This window comes from Alligator mississippiensis, chromosome 13, assembly GCF_030867095.1.
Source record: "Alligator mississippiensis isolate rAllMis1 chromosome 13, rAllMis1, whole genome shotgun sequence".
Classification (NCBI taxonomy): domain Eukaryota; kingdom Metazoa; phylum Chordata; order Crocodylia; family Alligatoridae; genus Alligator; species Alligator mississippiensis.
Genome location: NC_081836.1, coordinates 35,790,380 through 35,811,707, shown reverse-complemented (window position 1 = coordinate 35,811,707; position 21,328 = coordinate 35,790,380). Strand labels below are relative to the sequence as shown.

The window sequence follows — 21,328 nt, the reverse complement described above, 5'->3', positions numbered from 1 at the left end:
GCATGAAGAATTTAGACACAGCCTATTAATTTTAACAGAACATATAACTAAACTCCCTGAATTCTCCAGACTCCAGCCACCACCAATTAGTGAGAAAATTCATTTAATTATTGATCTGACCAAGCAAGGTATATAAGCTCATGAGACCAGACAACTAGTCCTGTTGATAGTTCCAAGACTTTTCATGTGCTTACAGCTCTGCAGCTTACTGCTGTTTGGGCAGAGAGGAGAACCTCTCTAGTGTCCACTAAAAAAATCCACTAAAAAATGAGTTAATACTGCAATTCAGCAAGTGAACAAAAATGCCTGGTTCCATCAAAAATAGTTTTTTGTTTACTATTAGACAAGTAAAATTTAACTGTAAGTAGGCTGGCACATTTTGACAAAAATAAAAAATGAAGCCCTAATACTACCAGACCTATTAAAGCAATACCATCAAACCTTTAATGACAAGTAGAAATAATTGGGGGGGGGAAGGGTTCCAAGAGAGGACGAGAGATGCAAACGTTAATTAGCCATGTGACTATGATAGTTTCTCCTTAGCCACTGTATCCTTTCAAAAGCAACACCTTTATATCTACTAAACTGGCACCTAATAATTCATTTCTCAGATACTGTCAATGGCAATGCCAGGAAAAAATCAGATGACAAACTAGGAAGTTATTTCCACCCCATAGGGTACGTCCAGACAAGCGCACACGTGCCTCTTGCCCCATCTCTAACCCCTTTGAGACAGGGCAAGAGGCACATGCGGGAATGAAAAAATGTTCCCCAAGCTGCAAACTTGCAGTGCAGGGAGAAAATGAGACCCCCTGGATATGTCAAACAAAAATCCAGGGGAAAAAAATGGGTCAGGGCATGGTCCCAGACCGTGCCCTGAGGCAACTGGAGGTTCAGTCCTCCAGAGACACTCTGGCACAGTGCCAGAGCGTCTCTATTATTGGCCCTTTCCACAGTCCTGAAACATGCTGCCTGCCCGCGCCAGGCAGGCAGCGGTGCAAGCTGCAGGGACCCGAACCCAGCTTTTGACAGGTAAGCAGGGGTTTGTGGGCTGGAGGAGGGGGGAGGGGACCTCAGGAGGCTGGAGACAGCAGGGGAAGGAGCAGGGGGCTGGAGACAGCCCCAGAGGTATTCCCCTTCTGTCCCCTGCTCTTTTGAGGCTGGAGGCAGCAGGGGAATGTCTCCATGGCTGTCTCCAGCCCCCTGCTCCTTCCCCTACTTGCCTCCAGCCTCAGGAGAGCAGGGGAAGGAGCAGGAGGCTGGAGGCAGCAGGGGAATGTCACCAGGGGCTGTCTCCAGTCTCCTGCTCCCTCCCGAGGCTAGAGACAAGCAGGGGAAGAAGAAGCAGGGGGCTGATTGGGTATGTGATGACTTGAGAAATACTAACTGCAAAACATTAATTGTTACAGAATGAACGATCATAGGTTGCATAGCCAGCAATAGCTGCTACCATGTCAGGACCAGCATCTACTCTGTTTTACCCAACCTGGGGTGACTAAGGCCTTGAGAATCACTGAAAATAGCAAGAATGTGTGTATACTGTGTGTGTAATTACCAGGAAAACTAGAGATAAAATTAGCCTCTTGAGTTATGTGCACTGCCTTTTAATGCAAGACTAATCCTTCCATAGTTTCTAGTGATTTGCCTACTCTACTTCTTAAGTTAAAAAAAAAAAAAGGAACTACTTTCCTATTGGAAACTTAATCTACAGTTTAGTACATCTCACTTAGCTAGGATGAGGTCATGAATGTGGTCACCTCAACATAACTATAGGCTAAACAAAGGAATTACAGGGACTTGGTGACAGTATTATCCAACTGCTTCAACAAAGATACTTTGGGATGAGTATGGTCTTTTTGGACCAGGGATGGCCAGTGGTAGCATGAGCCATCTCTGTGTGTGGCACAGGGCAGACTGGGGAAGGGACAGGCAGTAAATAGGGCAGGAAGTAGAAAGCAGAGCAGCAGATTGGGCAAAGGAAGGGGAGGGTCTGAAGCTCATTTTGACATACCTGTTTAACAGGCTGGTCACTATTTATTTAGACAGCGGAAAAAGGTATCGTTGAGGTGGGATTTTGTTAAAAACTCTTAAATGTCCACTTGAACAAATGCCTCACACATGTTCAGATGCGTTTAGTTCTGTGAAATGGTAAACCAGCGACCTTAACTCAGCTTGCAAAATCCTGCCAGACTGTAACAGCACAATGTGCTCTGCCTCCCACACAAACCGCATCGAAGCAGGTTAGTGGCAGCTTTATTCATTTACAAAAATTGAGTCAGGGAAGGGGCAGATATACAGCAGCTCAGCCTTAAGTTTAACTCCCACCCAGGCATCTAGGAGTGGTAGATGGCAGATACAAAGCACAGCTGCAAATGCATGGCAGGTTAACTGATGATACACTCTATACAAAATGCCACAGCAGTGCTTTGACAAGGACGTTGAGGTAAAGAAGGATGCCTCAAAATATGCAATGTTGGACCATATGGCGACAGCTGTGCTTCATAACCAAGTGGTTGGCAGGTGGGGAAAAAAGAAGAAAATAGATTTTCTTTATAGATGGAACAGCCTATCCCAATCAGAAAGGCACTGCTGCATCTTAGGAAAGGCTGCCATATTAAAAGAGACATTCAGCAAATTCATTGTTTGGGCAACTACCAAGCAGCTTCAACAGGGTTACTCTGGGACAAATCATGGCTTATTTGAGAAAAAGTGCAGAAAAGGCACCGTTGGTTTGGGATTTTATTTTGTTACAGATTCTGCAAAATTAAACTTTTTCTTTTTTCCTGACAGCATGCTAGTGCAGAGGCTGGGCAGAGCACCTTCCTTCAGGATGTCTCTCTTACTTCTTATTGAATGGTCTTTAACTTCACTTTCTCAGCTCTTCACTGGGAACATTGTTGCAACCAGTTAAAAAAAAAAGTCCAAAGACTCTGGCTCAAGCATGAAAGGGGCAGGTTTTAAGACAGCCTTGTCTGTAGGGTTATCAGTAATGGAACACATTTAAAGCTGCAAAGATGACACCCTTACTAACCTAGGGAAAGTATGCAGGAGAACTGTTGCAAGCTGCACCTTCCTATCTGCCATTAACTTACAACAGAAATTAAGTTGAGAGTTAAGCAGAGGCTGAAGTTCAGAGAACGCTGAAGAGTTAACTGCTGAGTTTACTTTCCAATCCGAATGCCAAAAAGGCAGTTATGCAACACTCATTTGTGGATTTTGACCAGGCTTAATTAACACTTACTTTTACCTTCCTTCCCCAATAGCCTACAATAGACCCTATAAAACTAGGCCGACAAGCTATTCCAACAGCTTTAAAGATTGTTCTGGAACACAATTTGTACCACAAATTTCCTGCATTCACTTGTGCTGTCAAATCAGCATCTCTACAACGGAGTCAAAAGCAGGATTTTTGAGAGGAAATTGCACTTTATACAATCAGCACATCCAGACAGGACAGTCTGTGACCTTACTTAGCAAATCTTAAGCTTGCTTAAAATACTGCCTCAATTTCATATGAACTCAGTCCATTCTGCGCTGCAGGGGAGGACTCATATCAAGGAAAATCTTATGAAAAAATTGTTGCTGGGAACTAACAGAGGTTGGTTTCACTGTGTTACTCCAGGGCCTTTCATTAAGCAGGATTACAAAAATATTAAAAATATAGCATAAGGTACATCCAGGGACCTTCTTGAAATGAAAAAAAAAAAAAAAGCCCCTAAAAAAGGAAATATGTGGAGAAGGAGAACACGTATTATCTCCCATGACCCTGGAAAGTCTTCTTCCTCCCTGTAAATTTCTAGCATTAAGTGCTCTCTTGTTAACCATTTCTGTCCCTGGTTGTCTTCCTAGATACTCTGCAGAGCTTCTCAGCTTTCTTTTTCTGCATCTCTCTTAGTTTGGCCTCTAAAGATTTGGAAAGTCCAGGTACATACACACTGCTGATTACTCTTGTGCAATGCATCTGGTTGCTCTGTGGTATCAGCACAGTGTGATATGAACAAGGCCACAGGCATGATGATATCATACTTGGGCCAGGCAACTTTCACTCAGAAATATTACTAACAAATGATATTTTTTAGAATTAATTATTTTTAAGAAAATCACGAAAACCTCTCTTGACAAAAATATAGACATTTCCACCCACTTTGTCTGCACAGAGATCCTTTTTGCAATTAACTACACTGGGGTCCAAGGCCCACCTTCCCATCTTATTTACACGTGTCAGTCCAGAGTCACTCCTCTAATTTACATCAGCATACCCAAGATCAGACACACTGCAGCTTCCCTTCACAGCCATCTAAAACTGTGTTACTAATGAACATATGATCACAAAGTCACTCATTTTTACTCAGATCCAAGACAAATCTTTTCCCCCCATTCAACATGGGGAATAAGGCCTCTAGTGTTGGAGGGCAGGAAGCTGCTGTGACTCTGGCCCCAATCCAGGCTCAGGGTCAGAGCTGCAGCTGTAGCCACTGCCTCCTGATCTTCCCTACTGCTGCTTACCCTCACTTGTGGCTTTGGCTCCAGCTCCAGCCACAGAGGACATGGTGGCTCCAACTCCCACCCCAGCCAGGTATTGGTGGCAGTGACAGTGGTGGCAACTTTGGCCCTAGAGTGCTGCACAGGCAGCAAGGGGTCAGGTGGGGGGTGGGGAAGAGGGCACAGGCACTGTGGGTTGGGGCAGGTGTGGGTAAAAAGTGGAGGGGCAGGCAGCAGGGGGCAAGGGAAGGGGGTTTGGCTCCTTGACTTCTCTACTGCCTGCCCCCTGCTGCTACTTGCCTCCTTCCTGCACCCTTCCCCAGTACAGCAGGGGAAATTTAAGACAACCCACCAATAATTAGATTCTATACATGGAAAATTACTGTATTTATTCAAATATGACGTTTTTCTGTCCCCAATCAGCATGGGGGAAACCAGCCACTATTTTCCCTGCTGTAGCCATGGGAGGGGGCATGAATCCAAGGCAACCTTCCAATAATTCGATTCTATACCTGGAAAATTATAATGTTTTTAGAACTTTTCCATATATAGAATCTAATTATTGAGGGGGTTGCCTTATATTCAAGTAAATATGGTATAACATTTTTACACTGTCATAACAAGAAATTCACTTTGAAGCAAATGCTCAAGGCCTCACCTCTCTCATGTAGTAACCTGAGAAAACAGTGCTCTGACCCAAGATCCACGGTTTCTCTTACCTTGTCAGTCTAAGCTAATCTCTCTCTCCTTGCCTGCCCCACCTCAGCTCCTCCTAGACGCATACACATTTTATAGTCCTCTATCCCCTCCCAGAAGCTGCACTGCAGCACTAACTTGTTCTGTGCTGGAGCTGAGATGTGAGAACATGGAAATGCCTTATCCACAGATGCAGTGTAGCTCACGTGTGCTCTCTCTGATGATTAGGGGGGTCCGCTTGCCCAGCCTGACCTAACAGAATTAACAGGAGCACAGAGGGCATACCCTTCACCTGGGTCCTTTCACACGTTACAGGAAGAGGCAATGGTGCTGTGTCAGAATATTTCTTTAGGATTTCACTGCTAAAACTCTGCAGTTTGGTTTTGTTTTGCAAATGTCTTTTCAGCTCACAATATTACCTACAACTAATCCTTGGCAAGACAATCTTTCTTACTAACAGGTGAGGTATTCAGAACTATTCAACACATGCGTTTCCTTCACTCCTTTTCCTGGTGTCCTAGTTTTTATTCATACACATCCAAACACACACATTATATTATGCAGTGGTCATTTCATAAGCCATCCAGACCAGAGATAAAAATTCAGGTTACTGGAAAGAACTGAACAGACTTTGCTAAAACTACACTTCTTACATGTCATAGAATAAAGTTACAGGTTGCGGTACAGATTCTCTCCATCACTTTTCTGTCTCTAGCTGTTAAGTTTCCTTTTTCCTCTTTTCCAAGGTTCTTTTCCCTACTACCAGCTATTTCAGCCTATATCTGGAAAGTTAGTTGCAAATCCTCCTGGCCCTTTAGAGAGAATCTCCATCTGTAGCATGCCTCATGTCTCATATGATTATGTGCTAGATTTACATTTGCCATCTAGCTTGAAAAGTATTAATTTATTAAAAATATGAGTTCACCTCCTGCAGATGGTGATGAAGGGAAAGGTACCATAGCAAGGATTTCAGGTGATCACCAGCACCAGCCAGCTCAGAGCAGGTTTGAGAATTATGATGATTACAGAAAAAAGATGGCAGACACTGGCATCTTGTCTGCAGTAGTGCTCCCACCAGTGTAGCTAAACCAACATGAAAATGAAATTTGAAAAAAGAATGAAAAGTGCTGACAAAGCTTAGAAAAGGCAGCATTGTCAAGAGAGACTCATGGACATGAGAAGGTACATAGGGTGAACTATCTATCCACATGGCCCTGGAAGGGATAATGCCCAGCAGGCTAATGCTGCTGGAGGGCATAAGGGAACAGAGCTAGCACTGGCCACAAGGACACCATGGGCAAAGGGGAGACGGTGGCAATAACATAGCAGTAAAAGGTACTAGATCAGGGGTGGGCAAAATACAGCACAGGCATCTGGCCCGGAGGCGCCCATCAACAAATTGTACCTTGCCCAGCCCTTCTGCCCACGAGGGTGGGAGTGAGGCATCCTGTAAACAGACCCCCAACATACCCTGTTGCACCTCACTCCCACCCTTGTGGGCAGAAGGGCCTGGCCCAGCCAGCAGCAACTTCCAGGCAGTACTGCTGTTTCTGCTGCTGCAGGCTTTCCTGGCATCCTGCTGGCTCCGGGCAGCAGGTAGGGAAGTGGCAGGGGCAGGGGTGGGGCTGCAGCTGGGCAGGAGCATGGGGCAGGGGTAGGGCTGGCAGCAGCGCAGAGCCCACACCTGGGGGGCAGGAGCAGTGTGGAGCTCAAGTGGGCAGCATGTAGGTGTAAGGAGGGGGTGTGAGGAACCCCTTCACACTACTGCCATAGGGGCAGCCCTGGCAGGGAGCAGTGGCAGCAGAAGCAACAAAAGGCGGGGGCGCTCCAGGTGCTCATACTCACCAGTTCCAGCGCTTCCTCCTCGTGGGGCTTCCTTCCTGTGCTGCGTGAGCACTGGGAGCACCGGTGATGAAGGCAGCTTCGCGGGGGGCTGTGCTCCCCACCATGATGTGCAGCGCTGGCTAGAGTCAGGCACCAGCGCCCTGAGTACCCCTGCGCCATGCAGCAAGTGTAGGGAGGATCCTACAATTTAGTGTATGATTTGTTTTTTTCTGGTTTTATGATGGCAACCCTCCGTCCCAAAAGGAGTATTTCTGGGGGCAAGGGGAGGGACTTCCGGTGGCAAAACCAGGGGCTAGGGGATGGGACCTCCAGTTCCAAGATGGTGACCAGGGGGTGGGGCAATTGCCAAGGGATGGGGTTACCCATGTGGCCCTCAAATACTCACCAAACCTCGTTAAGTGGCCCTTCACCCAAAATAATTGCCCGCCCCTGTACTAGACTTCCTTGAGTTCAGCCAACTCCACATTTACGAGAAGAATGACAGACAAAACTCTATCAAGATGCCTTGCCAATGGATCAAGGTGAGAAGCTGTAACCAACTGTTACAAGATTCTCAGTTTACACTGAAAAAGAAAACCCAATAAGAAAGGTTATAGCAAACTCTGAAGGCATCTAAAAATTCAAAGGAAGCGTGCACATTTTTTTTACCTGATCATCGTCTCCTGCTCTAGTTGCTGAGGACACATTTTACTTGGAGGATTGTACCTGTTTTATTGAAGCAATCACAGCGTAATCACCTTTTTGCAGATCATTTTTGCAGCTGCCACAGATCTTACATCATGTTAAAAAGAGGCAGCACTTTAATTAGACTCTGCCAATAAATGTTAACAATTGCCAACTTAGTATTGCTCAAAGAATTACTCAAAGTATTGCTCAACCAGCCAATCTCCCTCCCTAGCTCTCCATGGAAATATTCCAAAATGAGCACTGTACGCATGCCAAGATGCAAAGTTCAGTCATTTCGAGTAATTTGTATAAAAAGGTATGGCTGTTCATTTTTTTAAAAGAATTTTGTTTAATTCTCCTCTGCCACAAGCAGCTTATCATATACTGCATTTCAACATGTAGTAGATACGCTGGAGGGTAGGGTTAGGATTTAGATAGACCTAGACAATTTGGAAGATTGGATAAAAAAAAAACTCATGAGGTTCAATAAGGACAAGTGCAAAGTCTTTCACTTGCGACAAACAACCCCATGCACCCGGGGGCTGACAGGTTAGGCAGCAGCTCTGCAGAAAAGGACCCGGGGATTACAGGAGACAATGAATATGAGCCAAGAGCGTGCCCTTGTTGCCAAGAAGGCTAATGGCATACTGGGCTGCACTGGTAGGAGTGTTGCCAGCAGATCAAGGGAAATAATTATTTTCCTCTATTCAGCACTAGTGAGGCCACATCTGGAGCACTGTGTTCAGTTCTGGGTCCCCCACTACACAAAGGATGTGGACAGAAAGGATGTGGACAAAAAGGATGTGTCCAGCGGACAGCAACAAAAATAGTTAAGGAGCTGGGGCATGCGACTTCTGAGGAGAGGCTGAGGAAACTGAACTTATTTAGTTTAGAGGGGATTTAATAGCAGCCCTCCACTATCTGAAGGGGGGTTCCAAAGAGCATGGAGCTGGACTGTTCTCAGTGGTGGCAGATGACAGAAAATGGAGCAACGGTCTCAAGTTGCAGCATGAGAAGTTCAGGTTAGATATTAGGAAGAACTTTCTCACTAGGAGGGTAGTAAAATGCTGGAACAGATGGACTAGATGTTACTGAATATATATCCTTGGAGGTTTTTAAGACCTGGCTAGATAAAGCTTTAGCTAGGATGATCTAGTTGGGGACAGTCCTGCTTTGGGCAGGGGGTGGGAGTAGATGACCTCCTGAGGTCCCTTCCAACCCTAATTTTCTATGATTCTATAATTCTTTGTAAAAAGTTCTTGACCTTAGGCTGAAATAGCATGGATAATTACAGTCCAAAAGAAGAATTAAAAAAAAGGTACAAGTCAGCAAGTCAGAGATAACAGAATTATAACTGAACTGTTTAACAACCATAATTACAGCCATATAGCTAGCACAGTAGTCACTTCAGCATGTCCTTTCAGCCAGATCTGTACCGAATAAATTTACAGATGCACTTTTTTTTTGGGGGGGGGGGGGGGGGAGGAGGGAAGAAAAAGAAAAATATCAACTTTATGGCACCCCTAATATTCACAATTTGATTCCAGATGGGTAGGACTTGAATTTCTCTAAGAGAAGCATGGAGGACATATACCTCCCAAAGATAACTTTCTTCTGCTTCCTACTACCATTAGGGCCAACATTTTCAATGCTGGGTGCCTAAAGCCAGCCCCTTAAATAAAATGTTCATGGGACTAAAGTAGGCACCAGTATGAAAACATCAGCCTCTGTTTTTAGCCAATTTTATCAGTCAGCAATATTGGATAACTGAGGAGTTTGAAGCTGAGGAGGTCTTTTACCAACAGAACTCCAAGTAGATATGCATACAGTGTGAAAATCACAACTTGACATCAGCACTGCAGTATACTAGAGCACATCTGCAGAGTTAAAAAGGCATTAAGAAAAACTAACAAAACTTATACAATCACTTCTTTTTACATGCCAGCATCCAAGGTAACAATTCTGATTTCCCCTTTAAAGAGAGGGAGTGCTAAGAGAGCAGCTTCTAAGAAAATCCTGGCTACTAGACAAAAAGATCTCTGAACTCAAGCCTTGACATTAAAAAAGTGTCATTCAGAAGCTTTAAATTTTTGCAAACTTTACAGAACAGATGTGTCCTAGCATAAACTGGAAACTCAGGTTTACCAAACAGGAGCATAGATCTGAATCTCTGCAGATCAAACAAACCTGCTCTATATCTTATGGATGAGAAAAGCTTGGAAAAGGTCAGGATTTTGTAATAAATGAAACACAGAAGGTTTTCAAGTAAATCTTTACTTGGAAAACATTTACCAAGTCTTGAGCTTTATTGCCTTTGAATTACCCAATATCTTGCCTAGTATCTTGCCATCATTCACAGAGAACGATAGGAGCTGTGGTTCTTTGAACTTATGCATTTTAGAGCCAGAGGCACATAAAAGAACTTTATGGAATATAATGGAACCACTCATCTGCACAAGTGCTTCTTTCATATATAAATACTAACACTTATATGTGCAGTGGGTCCTTTTAAGGTTCAGCACAGGACAATCTAAAAGCAGAAGAGTTATGTGGAATTGAGAAAAATACTGTAGAAGTAGCTAAAACATTCAGATCACATATCTGAATGTGGTGTTTTTTTGTTTTAAAGGAGCAAATGTCCCAGTTGAAGACGGACAGTAGTAACCTCAGTGCCTTTAAGTTTCTCTGCACTTCAGCTACTATACTGTAACTTTGTCTTTTATATTAAAAAAGCCTCATTATTAGCATTGTGCCCTGTTTCCTCACTAAAACCTTCAGCAGTCACCCTATGTACTTTTATTAAGGCAACCACTAAAATCCCTGCTCTGATCTAGCAGGAGAATTGAAAGATTGGACAACCTCAGCTGGAACCTCAACTGCATGGGAACATTTTTGCTACAGAAGATGTCAGGGAAGCAGCTACTATGTTACAGAGCAGTCTGTCCCTTAAAGGAAGAACAGTCAGCCCTGGTAGGAAAGTCAGTTGTGGGGCATTCAGGTAAGCATGTCAAGCCCCACTGAGACCTTTAAAAGCTCCCTGAAGAATAAGCAAGAAAGGAGGAAGCAAGCAAGCTGTAAAGGGAAAAGTCAGGCTGCTGTGTGCAGGGGCCAGTACAGCCTAGCATCCAAGAGAGGACAGAGAGAGAGAGAGAGAGATTTTGTTCTGTGTTTTTTACTTAAAGGCTGACTTTTGCTTTGAAGAACTGGCTCAAGAGCCCATAAGGGAGCAAGTTCCCCTGCAAAACCAAAGAGGCTACGTGACCCACTTACACAAGGTATGCAGAAAAATACCAAAATCCAAATACAAGGGGGGCAGACAGACTGACAGCTACATGCCCATGCATCATACTGCAAGGAAGCATACAATCATTTAGTCTAAGGGCTCAACATACATCTCAGGGAATAACATTTGAAGCTGCAATGGCCCCTATACCTTCGTTCTCCTAAATTTCAGGTAGCAAATTTTTGATAATTTCTACAAAATTCAAAGGATAATGAATGCTTTCTGCTATCTCAATCATCTCCTGGCTCAACAAACTTGTGCTTCACTTACTATAAAACTCATTGCTACAAAGGTTTTAGCATTACACATACACAGGACTACACCTTGGAGAGATCCCCTGTCAAGGGACAGATGCTGCAGATTAGTGGGGAAGAGGAAAAAGGTAAAGACTGCTACCTGTCCCGGTACTGACACACAATATAAACTTCAACTCCCATAAATGAGAAAAGAATCTGAAAACTGCAAACGAAAAGGGTTTAGGGTAATATTCTGGCTTTCAGCCTTTCAGCAAGCCTTGGAAAGAACTCGTGATTCTGGTGTTTTTGCACAAACACCATATGCTCAACAAAAGCATTGCTTGTGTGTTCTTCCTGGCCTGGAAGAAATGTTTTGGGCTACAGGATTGGGTTCTGGTAAATCCATACCTGGTAAACTAGACTAAAAAAAAAACCCAAAAAAAACCCCACATGCGCACATTGGGACACACGAACTTCTAAAGGTGAGAGCTCACACTAAAAGAATTAAGCTATTATTTGCTATTAGCACACCTAGCATCTAACACAAGTTCCTCCACATGCAGCATAGTCCATAAGGAAAAGGAATTTTAAAACAAACCAAGTTCTTGATAAGGCAGGGTGTCTTGCTGCCTATGAAAGGGCTTAGGTTAGGGATTCTCAACCAGGTGCTGTGGGGTGTTTCAGATCCTTTCAAGCACGTAGAGGGGTACTGCACAAAATTGGTACTTAGGTTGGTAAACATGATTCACAAAATAATCCTAGAGATTTCAAATAGGAATCTATAGTGTTAAAACCATTCTGACCTATTGTCAGCTTTCTGAGTTCTTTGCAACAGAATAATTTCTCTATTATTTTTCTGTAGTCAAAAGAAGAGTGAAAACCAAGAGCTGACCTTTTCCAAGGGGTGCCTCAAGTTTAAGGAGGGGTGCCTCAAATCTAGGAAGATTTAGAACCACTGGTTTAGCTGTTATGTGAATTTTTAAATACATGCATTCCTGCACGAGCAGTAGGCCCACCACATGAATTCTCTCTGTGATGCAGTAATGGCCTTTTAATTTACATACTCTAGAAACAATGCTGCAATGCTCTTCTAGTGTCAGTCTCACACTGCTCACCTGTAGTCTCATAGCAACATGACAGGAGTAGAACCTCCTACAGATGACTAATAGTTGCTCTCCTTGGTTTCCCTTAGGTCAGACTGAAGATAATCCCCAGCTCTTCCTCTGCTGACTGAGCCCAAACAGAAAACCAGGCAGAAGTGTTTGATGCAAACTTGCTGCTGTGTCTGATAACTAACACAAAAACCTTTCTTTTGAGGAACAATGCACACTGTTCAATAAGCCTCCCTGAAGGAAATATTGGTGCTGAAAAACTGGCAATTACAGTTGCTACATGCAACAGTTAGCTGACTTTGTGGTGAGTTTGCTGATGGTAAAGTGGTAAGAGCAGTAAGGGGAAAAATTCTTACAACATACTTGGAAACTACCCCACAAAATTTCTCGTCTCTAGAATATACTATACATGGGGACCACCATTTTTGGCAGGCATGCCACAAATTATCCCCCACATGATCCTCTGTGCCACTGTGATCCTCCTTCCCTGCCCAATCTGCTGCTCTGCCTTCTGCTCCCTGCCTAATCTTCTGCTCTGCTTTATCTGTCACTGGGCTGTCTGTCCCTGCCCTGACTTGCCACGTGCCATGCAGAGGCTGCCCATGGCACTTGTGGCACACATGCTGCTTTTTAGCCTGCTGTATGCTGTTATTCACGTTAACAAAAATGCTGAGCCCAGAAAAAGGAGAGGATGCAGGCAGAACCCCAAACAAAAACAGCAATATCATGCCTTGGATGACTGTTGTTCAGTTAACATACTGAATGTTTTCAGATCCTAGGCAGGCTCTCATTACAGTTTTATTTTGAAGACATTTTTCACATCAGATGAATAGAGTGGTGGGGAATCAGAAGTTTAACTGAAATAAGTAGGTAGGGACTTCACAACAAGAACCTACCTGCCTGGATCTCTCTTACATTGGATTAAAGATAACCCCCAGCTTTCTCTGTGATTGTACACAGCAAGATTCTAAAAACCAGCTCACCACTGACTTCTCCACTACACTGAACTGATCATTGGCAGGGTAAAGGTGCCAGGTCCAACTACGTGCATTCCCAGAATAGGGAGTACGACAGCTTTCAGAGTGTGCCTATTGCCCTACCCATGCTGATAGCCAGGGCCTTGGCTACTCACCCTACTACCACCCTCTTCTGGCACACGCACTACTGCAGCTGCAATAAGGGAACTAGCCTAGGTCACGTCTGTGCAGGCTCTATACAATACTCTCCACTCACAGACCACAGACAGAGAGGGAGCATCTCACCTGGACAGCAGCTACCCTGGAAAGTGTCCACCCATGATACTCTGGCACAGAACTCTGGGTGAGGTAGAAGATCAAAAGACGTAGAACCAGGAAAGCCAGGTGCCAACTCTGTCTCTTTGTGGCTTGCTGTGCGCTAAAAGGTATCTGATATTTCAAGTGATGTTTATAAACCTCGTACTGGTAGAAGTGGCACAGGAAGCTGACACAAATCCCTCTGTAAGGTGCTGGCAGGTGCAGCAAGAGATGGGCCAGTGTACAGAGATCTGAACTGATGTGCCACTGACAAGAGGTGCCTTGACTTCCAAACTCCCAGCAGGGGTGGTGCAGGCACCTACCACGGAGATCTTCAAAAGGAGAGTGGATGCACACCTTGCTGGGCCTATTTGACCCCAGAAGTCTTTCCTGCCCAGAGCAGGGGGGCTGGACCCAATGATCTCATGAGGTCCCTTCCAGCCCTAAACATCTGTGACTTAGCCCTATTTCCAACAGCATGAGATTCAGGATTATTTCTTGGTTTTCATTATACTTTCCTCAAATGGAAGAGCAGCTGGTAGCAGATCATCATCTACTCATTTGGATACTGTTTATTTATGTTGTGTTTGTTTGCCACCTCACACATAACAAAATCCAATTTCAACTGCATTTCAATTATTGAGTACCAGAGCAAACAAACATCTCAGCATCACATCCCAACTCAAAACCTGTCATTCTCCTGGAGGCTGGAGGCCTTGGGATATTTTTTTTGCTCCCTAGAAAACATAATTGGTCAACTGCATGTTACCAAGGCACATCCTGAAGAGTGAACACTATGTTTTCTAATGACTGAATTTTTCTGAAGGAGGGGCAACAGGCATGACAACTCAACTCAAGACACAGGCACCTCGGTTCCCTTCCTGCTCTGCCATTAGCCTGCTGGGCAACCCTGGGAACATCACTTCACTCACCATACCTCAAATTTCATCCCATGCAAGGTAGGGATGATGATCTTTTTACTTACTTTGCAAGGGGACTCTGATATCTATAGACAGAAGATACTAAAACTAAATGACATCATTATTCTCTCAATATGCCCCTCTTTCACATCACAAGTTATGATATAGCATTTGTAACCCTGATTTCTAATCTGTATAATTAAAACCCTGCACAATCTGCATAAAATATCATGGTTAAGAGGGAAAAAAAATCTGACCCCGGATACCTTCGACGATACACAACAGAGCATGGAGATCAGGATACTTGGGAGAAGCATACAATACTAGAACAGCAGTGTGAAAACCATGTGCTAATCAAATTAAGAGCTCGATGATCACATCAGAGCAGCAATAATTAAGTAACTTGATATTTCAGACAGGCTTTGAGAAGATCCCATTACTGCTCTCTTCCTTTTACTTTGACCTCCGCCTGTTTCTCAACTCAAACAAGAGGAAACCAGAGTCTTGCCAACATCTATTTGCCATCCATCCAAACTGTAATTTGTGCTTGGAGCAGCGTTCTGAGGGTAGGAGCTTGAGCACGGCTGCAAAGCCAGAGGCATGCCTTCCCCCGGACATCTCATTAGGTCCGTTCCCCTGCCCCCTTCAGAAAATGTAACTGTGGGAACAGCAGGCCAAGCAATGCAATTGCTAGGAGGGACTTCCAAGTAATTCGCTAATCATCCTCTGCGTGCCTGATCTTTCAAGACTTGGAAGTCTCTTCCAGCAATTGTATTTCTGGCCTGCTGTTCCCAGAGTTACATTTTCTGAAGGGGGCAGGGGAACAGCCCTGATGAGATGTCTGGGGGAAGTCATGCCTTTGGCTAAGCAGCCGTGCTCAAGCTCCTACCCTCAAAACACTGTTCTAAGCACAAATTAAGAAGAAAAAAAGTGAAACCGGCGAAAATGCAAAGGCAAAGCTAGAGCCGGGGGGAGATGCCCGGGGTTCCCTTTCACAAGATGCAGTTGGAGAGCATGGGGTGGTGACAAGCACTGCCAAATCCCATCTGGGCTGAAGCTGACGACTCATGTGACACAAACGGCAAGACCCGAGGCTGACTGGAGGCTTCCCTTACCTCTACAGAAAAGGATGGGGGAAACCTACATTCAAGGCAGGTTTTTCCTTGTATTTCTGCCAAACAGCCTGTACTAGCTGGTCGCCAGCTGCAGACCTGCAGGGCCAGAGCAGAGCCCGGGGCCCAGAACAGCACCAGCACCCCCGGGACCCCGGCGGGAAGTCCCTGCCAGCCCCCGGCCCGAGGCGGCACAGGGCGGGGGGCCGCGGGCAGAGCAGGACCCCGCGCCCGGCCTCCACCGGGGCAGCAAGGCCGTGCTGAGGCTGCCGGCCCCGCCGCGGGGAGGGGCGGGGCGGGGGCGCAGCAGCGCCGGGCACTCACCGCGCGGCCCGGCCGGGCTCGGGGACGGGACAGGCGGAGCCGCAGCGCCCCGGGCTCCCCGCTCGCTGCTCGCGGCCTCCGCTCGGCTGCGGCTCCAGGCGCCGCCAATCCCCGCCTGAGCCTGGCCCGGCCCTCCCCCGGGCGGGGCGGGGCGGGAGACAAGCCCGGGGCCCCGCGACAGAGGAGAAGCAGGTGGCGGTGGCCCGGTCCCCCCTGCGCTTGGTCAAGGCACCTGGCTCCTCGCCAGAGCGCTGAGTAGCAAGTCTCAAGAGCACAGGCCAGTGGCACTAGGAGCCTCTGCCTGCGCCTGCACTGCTCTCCCTTCCCGCAGCATTTGGGATCCAGGTCAGCGTCTTGGCTCTTCTCTTGGAAACACTCCACAGCTCAGGCCAAGCCTGTCTAGCAGACTAATTAGAGCTCCCAGGGTAAAAGTTCTGCACAGTGGTGTGTTTTACAATAAAGGAGAGGCGCATGTGTGTGGGAAACCAAAGGATCTAAGACTACAGGACAAAACGAACTCCCCCCAAGGACCATCACAACCCCTGCCATCTTTTGCTCCAAGGTCAAAGCACAACCGCTTGCCCTTGCCCTTTACTAACATCATTGCAGATTAAAACATACTGCCAGAAACAAATGAAAACAAACAAACAAAAAATCCCCAAACGCCTTCATTGCCCACTCTTATGGGCAGAAGATGAAAATATAAGCAAACAGGGTGGGTGCCTGTTACATTGCTTAATGCACTACTGGAAGGTGTTCAGATGCGAGTGTTGAGCCTAGTTTAAGAGTAGCAGATAGGATTACAAGGAATACGCCAGAGGCAAGAGTTTGGCAGCCTCTGGGTTGCTGAAGCAACACCCTTGCTGGAGGTGTGAAAATGGTGTCACGGTGACCTGCTGGTTCACCCTACTCCATATCTTTCCTGTTTATGCAGACTGGACCGTGTACAGAGGATGGCTACAGATTGAACCTTCTCTGACTGGTTTCCTGACAGGGTCTGTCTTGAACTCTGGTGGTTTCTGTGACAGAAGCAAAGTTCTGGAATTGTGCAACATTCAAGGTTTGTTACGCTGATGTATCAGATGCAGAAGAACCATGGATTATGCAGAGACTGCTGTATTCTAATGTCATACATTTATTGAGATTGTTTGTGGGTTTGCTAGTAGCTGTATTGCCAGTTTAGTGGGTAAAATAAGGGATTCTTCCTGAGAGAAATGAAGCCGAGAGGGTCTGATTAATGCAACTGAAGCAATGCAAGTAACAAGTGTTTTAGAGTTTCATCAGTGTAGGCAAAAAAATCAGACTGAGTTAACCAGATTCAAAGGACTTGAAGTGGCACACTTACAACCACTCCATCTGGGAGACGGTCACTAACACTCAGTCCAAGGACTAACAGGCATGAGACTCCGAATGGAGAGAGGCCTGGAAAAGGACATGAACCACTTTAGACCTCCCCCCTGTTGACTAAAGATGAAAGATGGATAGGAGAGGCATGAGACTAAGCTATTATCATTCTTAAGGTATATATTTTCCAAAATGATGTATTCTGAGTAAGTTGTACTTTCCTTTCTGAGAGCTGACTGGACCCTGGGTAAGCCTGCTATTGTTTGTGAGAGAGTAAAACCACAGGTCCTGCTGAAGCCATCCAAGTGAATCACAGAGGCCTAAAGAGCTTGATGCCTTGCTCTAGATTGGGATGCAGGATTCTCCTTGAGAAAGGTGACACCTAAGGAGGGCATCCTTGAGAAGACTCTAAGGAGGTCAGAGGTACAGGTAACCTGGAACTATGATCACATCATAGCAAACCAAGCCTCGGTCACTGCCAGACCTAATTTTCCAAGGCCTAAGGATATTGGCCAGAAGAGCTGCAGGTGGAGGGGCCTTCCCTCCGTAAAGATTCATAGATGTTAGGGTTGGAAGGGACCTCAATAGATCATCGAGTCCGACCCCCCTTCTATATGTAAACATATAGAAGGAATTCTATGATGTAGTACCTGCAACTTCAGGGAACTGGACTCTTGCTCAGGAAGTCTCTTCTGCCTCCCAATCCTTTTGATATACTACTCGTCACAAGAGCTCTGGGGAGATAAGAGACTTCATAGACATCCCAACAACTGGTGCTGTACTGGGATGCTTTCAAGTCCCATGCACCTTGGTATGTTTGAATTAATATCACTGGCTTCAGTTGCTCCCCGAACAAGTACTCCCTGCTCCTTGCTGCACACAACAGAGAGCAACAGTGTGTCTAATTTTGTTTAAGGTAACAGACAGGCAGAAATGAAATTTTACTTAAAAAAAAAAATCCCTTTGTACTTGCAGCCTGTTCCCAGTGAGGTTAGTGGCAAGACTTGTATTTACTTGGAAGGTAAGTGAAAAAATTAATGATCAAATTTGGCACCCACTGAAAGGGCCACAGCCAAGAAATCAAAAAGTCTGGGTGCTCAAGTAACTTGAATATACACCACGAATGACTTTGACCCAGAATGTCTCAATAAGCACATTAAGCAGATCAACAGTGATGGTGCTACATTAGGAAAATGGGGGGAAGAAGATCTCCTCATTCAGGAGAGGTCTTCAGTGACAATACCAAAAGAATCACTGACTGAGCTACAGGAAACATTATACCAGGCGTGAAAGAAGCCTGAGATGACAGTAGTCTAATCAGCTCTCAAAGTCGAGCCCTTACAATTCCAGACGAGCTGCTAAGATGCTGCATGACTCGGCACCATTATTAAGAACAACAAGGCAGATAGACCCCAACTGCAACAGAGGAAAGAGTTCATGTTCTCTTCCAGCAGCCTCTGTTCTCCTGATTCTAGGACAGTATTATGGGGGCATCCAGAAAGGGTGCAGGACATTCTATAAGCACAAAATAAGGCAATTTCCACCCCAAAATTGTGATTAATCTAGAAGAATAATGTAAGAGGAAAAATTCAGCAGAGTCTACATTAGCCTTTTCATGAACACAAAGCTCCCCACCAAAACAGCAATGGAAAGGAACCAAGAGTTTTCAGCATGAACTCACCTTCCTGCAGCAGCTGGGGATTTTCTCTCACATTTCGTCTTTCAGACCCAACTGGCACTGACCTAGACAAGCAGCCTGTAAACATCAAATACAAAGGTATTTTATTGCAACATTTGGTTACCAGCGGTCACTGTTAACAGAAGTGCCTGGTGCCACCTGCTGGAAGAAACCTGTTCAGTCAGCACTGGAAGAAATGGGCCAGATTCTCTACTGGTAGAACTCCTTGGAAACAAAAGGATTTGATTTACACCAGCCAAGATAACAGACATCAAGACACTTCCATGTTATCACCTGTTCTTGCAGTAAAATAAAGCTAGGACCAAAGGATGCAAGAAAGCCATGCTGTGGTCTTGGCAATGGAGATGATAGACTATCCTTAAAAGAGACACTGGGAAAGATTTTTGGCCAGTGGAACTCAGAGTAGCTCTGCTGAAAGCAAATTGTAGTGTGCTTTGTCTGAATCTCCTTTTAGATTGATCAAAGGTGCAATCAGGACATGGGCAATCAGGGCTTCACCCTACAAGGTCAAAACCTAGGGGGATCAGCAGAGAAGTTAGAGTGGAGTCACAAGTCAGGGAACCAAGAACAGGCAGGTGAGAAGGCTGAGGTTCCTCAAGGACCAAGACATGGGTGGTCACTGAGGTACAGCCCCAAGCAGAACCCAGAGCAGAAAGCGGGGATCCAGAGTGGGGTCACCAGAGGTGCCTGAGGTGTCTCAAATATGTAGCTATAGCTGTAATGGGCTGGGATGTGGGCTGTTGCCAAACTGAGGCCACAAGCCAGGAGTTGACTGTAGGAGACAGGGTTCTGGAACAGTCAGGAGCAACAGGTGCAGGGGGATCAGAAGGCAGCAACGTTGCAGCCAAAGAGTATAGGTAGGAATCCAGAACAGAAGGTTAATAAACAGGAACCAAGAAACAAGGAACAGGAAGTCATACTTTTAAGGCTGAACAGAGAAACAGATATCTTGTCAAGTAACTTCCTGGGTATTGAAAAAACTACTGTTTTTATTCAGGCAGCCTCACCTATATAGGGTCAGCAGGATGTAATTAGGTCACTACAGCCAGCCCCACTCCATTAATGAGGTCCAACTGGGAACTAAAGTCTGCCTGATGTTTTGACTCCTTATGCTTCCCCTTAGAATGGGAGTAGATAGGACAGAGTGCTGCCCTCAGACAAGCATTTGTATCTGTTTCAATGCAGAGAAACACAGTAATGCACTATTGCATTTCAAGTTCCTTTGTTGCTTTGTCCAGACTAGTCAGTAGCCTTGACAAATCATCATCAGTAAAACTACTGGTTTACCCAAGCACCTTGCTCATCTGGGATGTGAATCTTTTCTTTTTTTTTCTTGCCTTAGAGCATGAGTGGCACTCATGAAACAGGCATTGTCATATTATGTTCCCAGTCACATGTCTCCTCATAAACAGGGAACCAGGTTTTCCCCGACAACAAAATACAAAATCTGGGTTAAAATCCGTGGGGAACACGGCACAGGGGACACAATGGTGGGAGTCTACTACAGACCTCCCACCAAAGTCCTGAGCTTGACCAGGAGTTTGCCCGGGAACTGGCTGAGGCAGCATGCTCCAGGACCATGGTTGTCATGGGTGACTTCAATTACCCGGACATCTCGTGGAAGGATCGCTCAGCAAAATCTGAGTGGTCGCAAAGCTTCCTCTCGTGCGCGGATGACCTCTACCTGACTCAAGAAGTCTATGGGCCAACGAGAGGCAAAGCGCTGCTCGACCTGGTCCTGGCTCCTGGGGATGACCTAGTCGGCGACCTAGCGATCGATGGGAACCTGGGTGACAGCGACCATGAGCTGATCACCTTCACCATCTGCCAAAAAACTGGCAAGTCAGTCAGCAACACGGAAGTCTTTGACTTTAGGAAAGCCGACTTTGACAAGCTCAGGAGGCTTGTCAGTGAGGCCCTAAGGGACCATGACCCCAGGGAGAGGGGAATTCAAGAAGAGTGGTTGCTCCTCAAGGGAGCGAACCTAAATGCACAAACTAAGTCTATTCCATCTCGGAGGAAAGGCAGCAAGAGGGCACAGCAGCCCCCCTGGCTCTTCAAGGACCTAGCAGACCTCCTGAGGCTAAAAAGAAAGGCCTACAAAGGATGGAGGATGGGAGTCACCTCCAAGGAGGATTATTCTGCACTGGTCTGGTCCTGCAGGGAGCATACCAGGAAAGCCAAGGCTGCAACTGAACTCCAACTAGCTTTGAGCATCAAGGACAATAAAAAGTCCTTTTTCAGATATGTGGGGAGCCGGAGGAAAAGCAGGGGCAACGTTGGACCCCTGCTGAACCAGATGGAGCAACTGACAACTGACGCCCAGGAAAAAGCC

At 45.8% G+C, this 21,328-nt stretch overlaps 1 protein-coding gene across 3 annotated transcripts in view; it reads right to left on the bottom strand.

The window, feature by feature from the left end:
• Positions 1-19,063, bottom strand: part of ABAT (4-aminobutyrate aminotransferase) — a 140,205-nt gene extending 121,142 nt beyond the window's left edge. The window contains exon 1 of one of the 3 annotated variants that reach the window (XM_006277138.4): positions 18,976-19,063. The gene's annotated coding sequence lies outside the window, so the exon portion shown is untranslated. Of the gene's footprint in view, positions 1-15,629; positions 15,651-15,950; positions 16,060-18,975 lie in introns of those variants that run through there. The other 2 variants (XM_059716558.1, XM_019494760.1) reach the window with 2 other exon arrangements.
• Between the last annotated feature and the right edge of the window lie 2,265 nt (positions 19,064-21,328).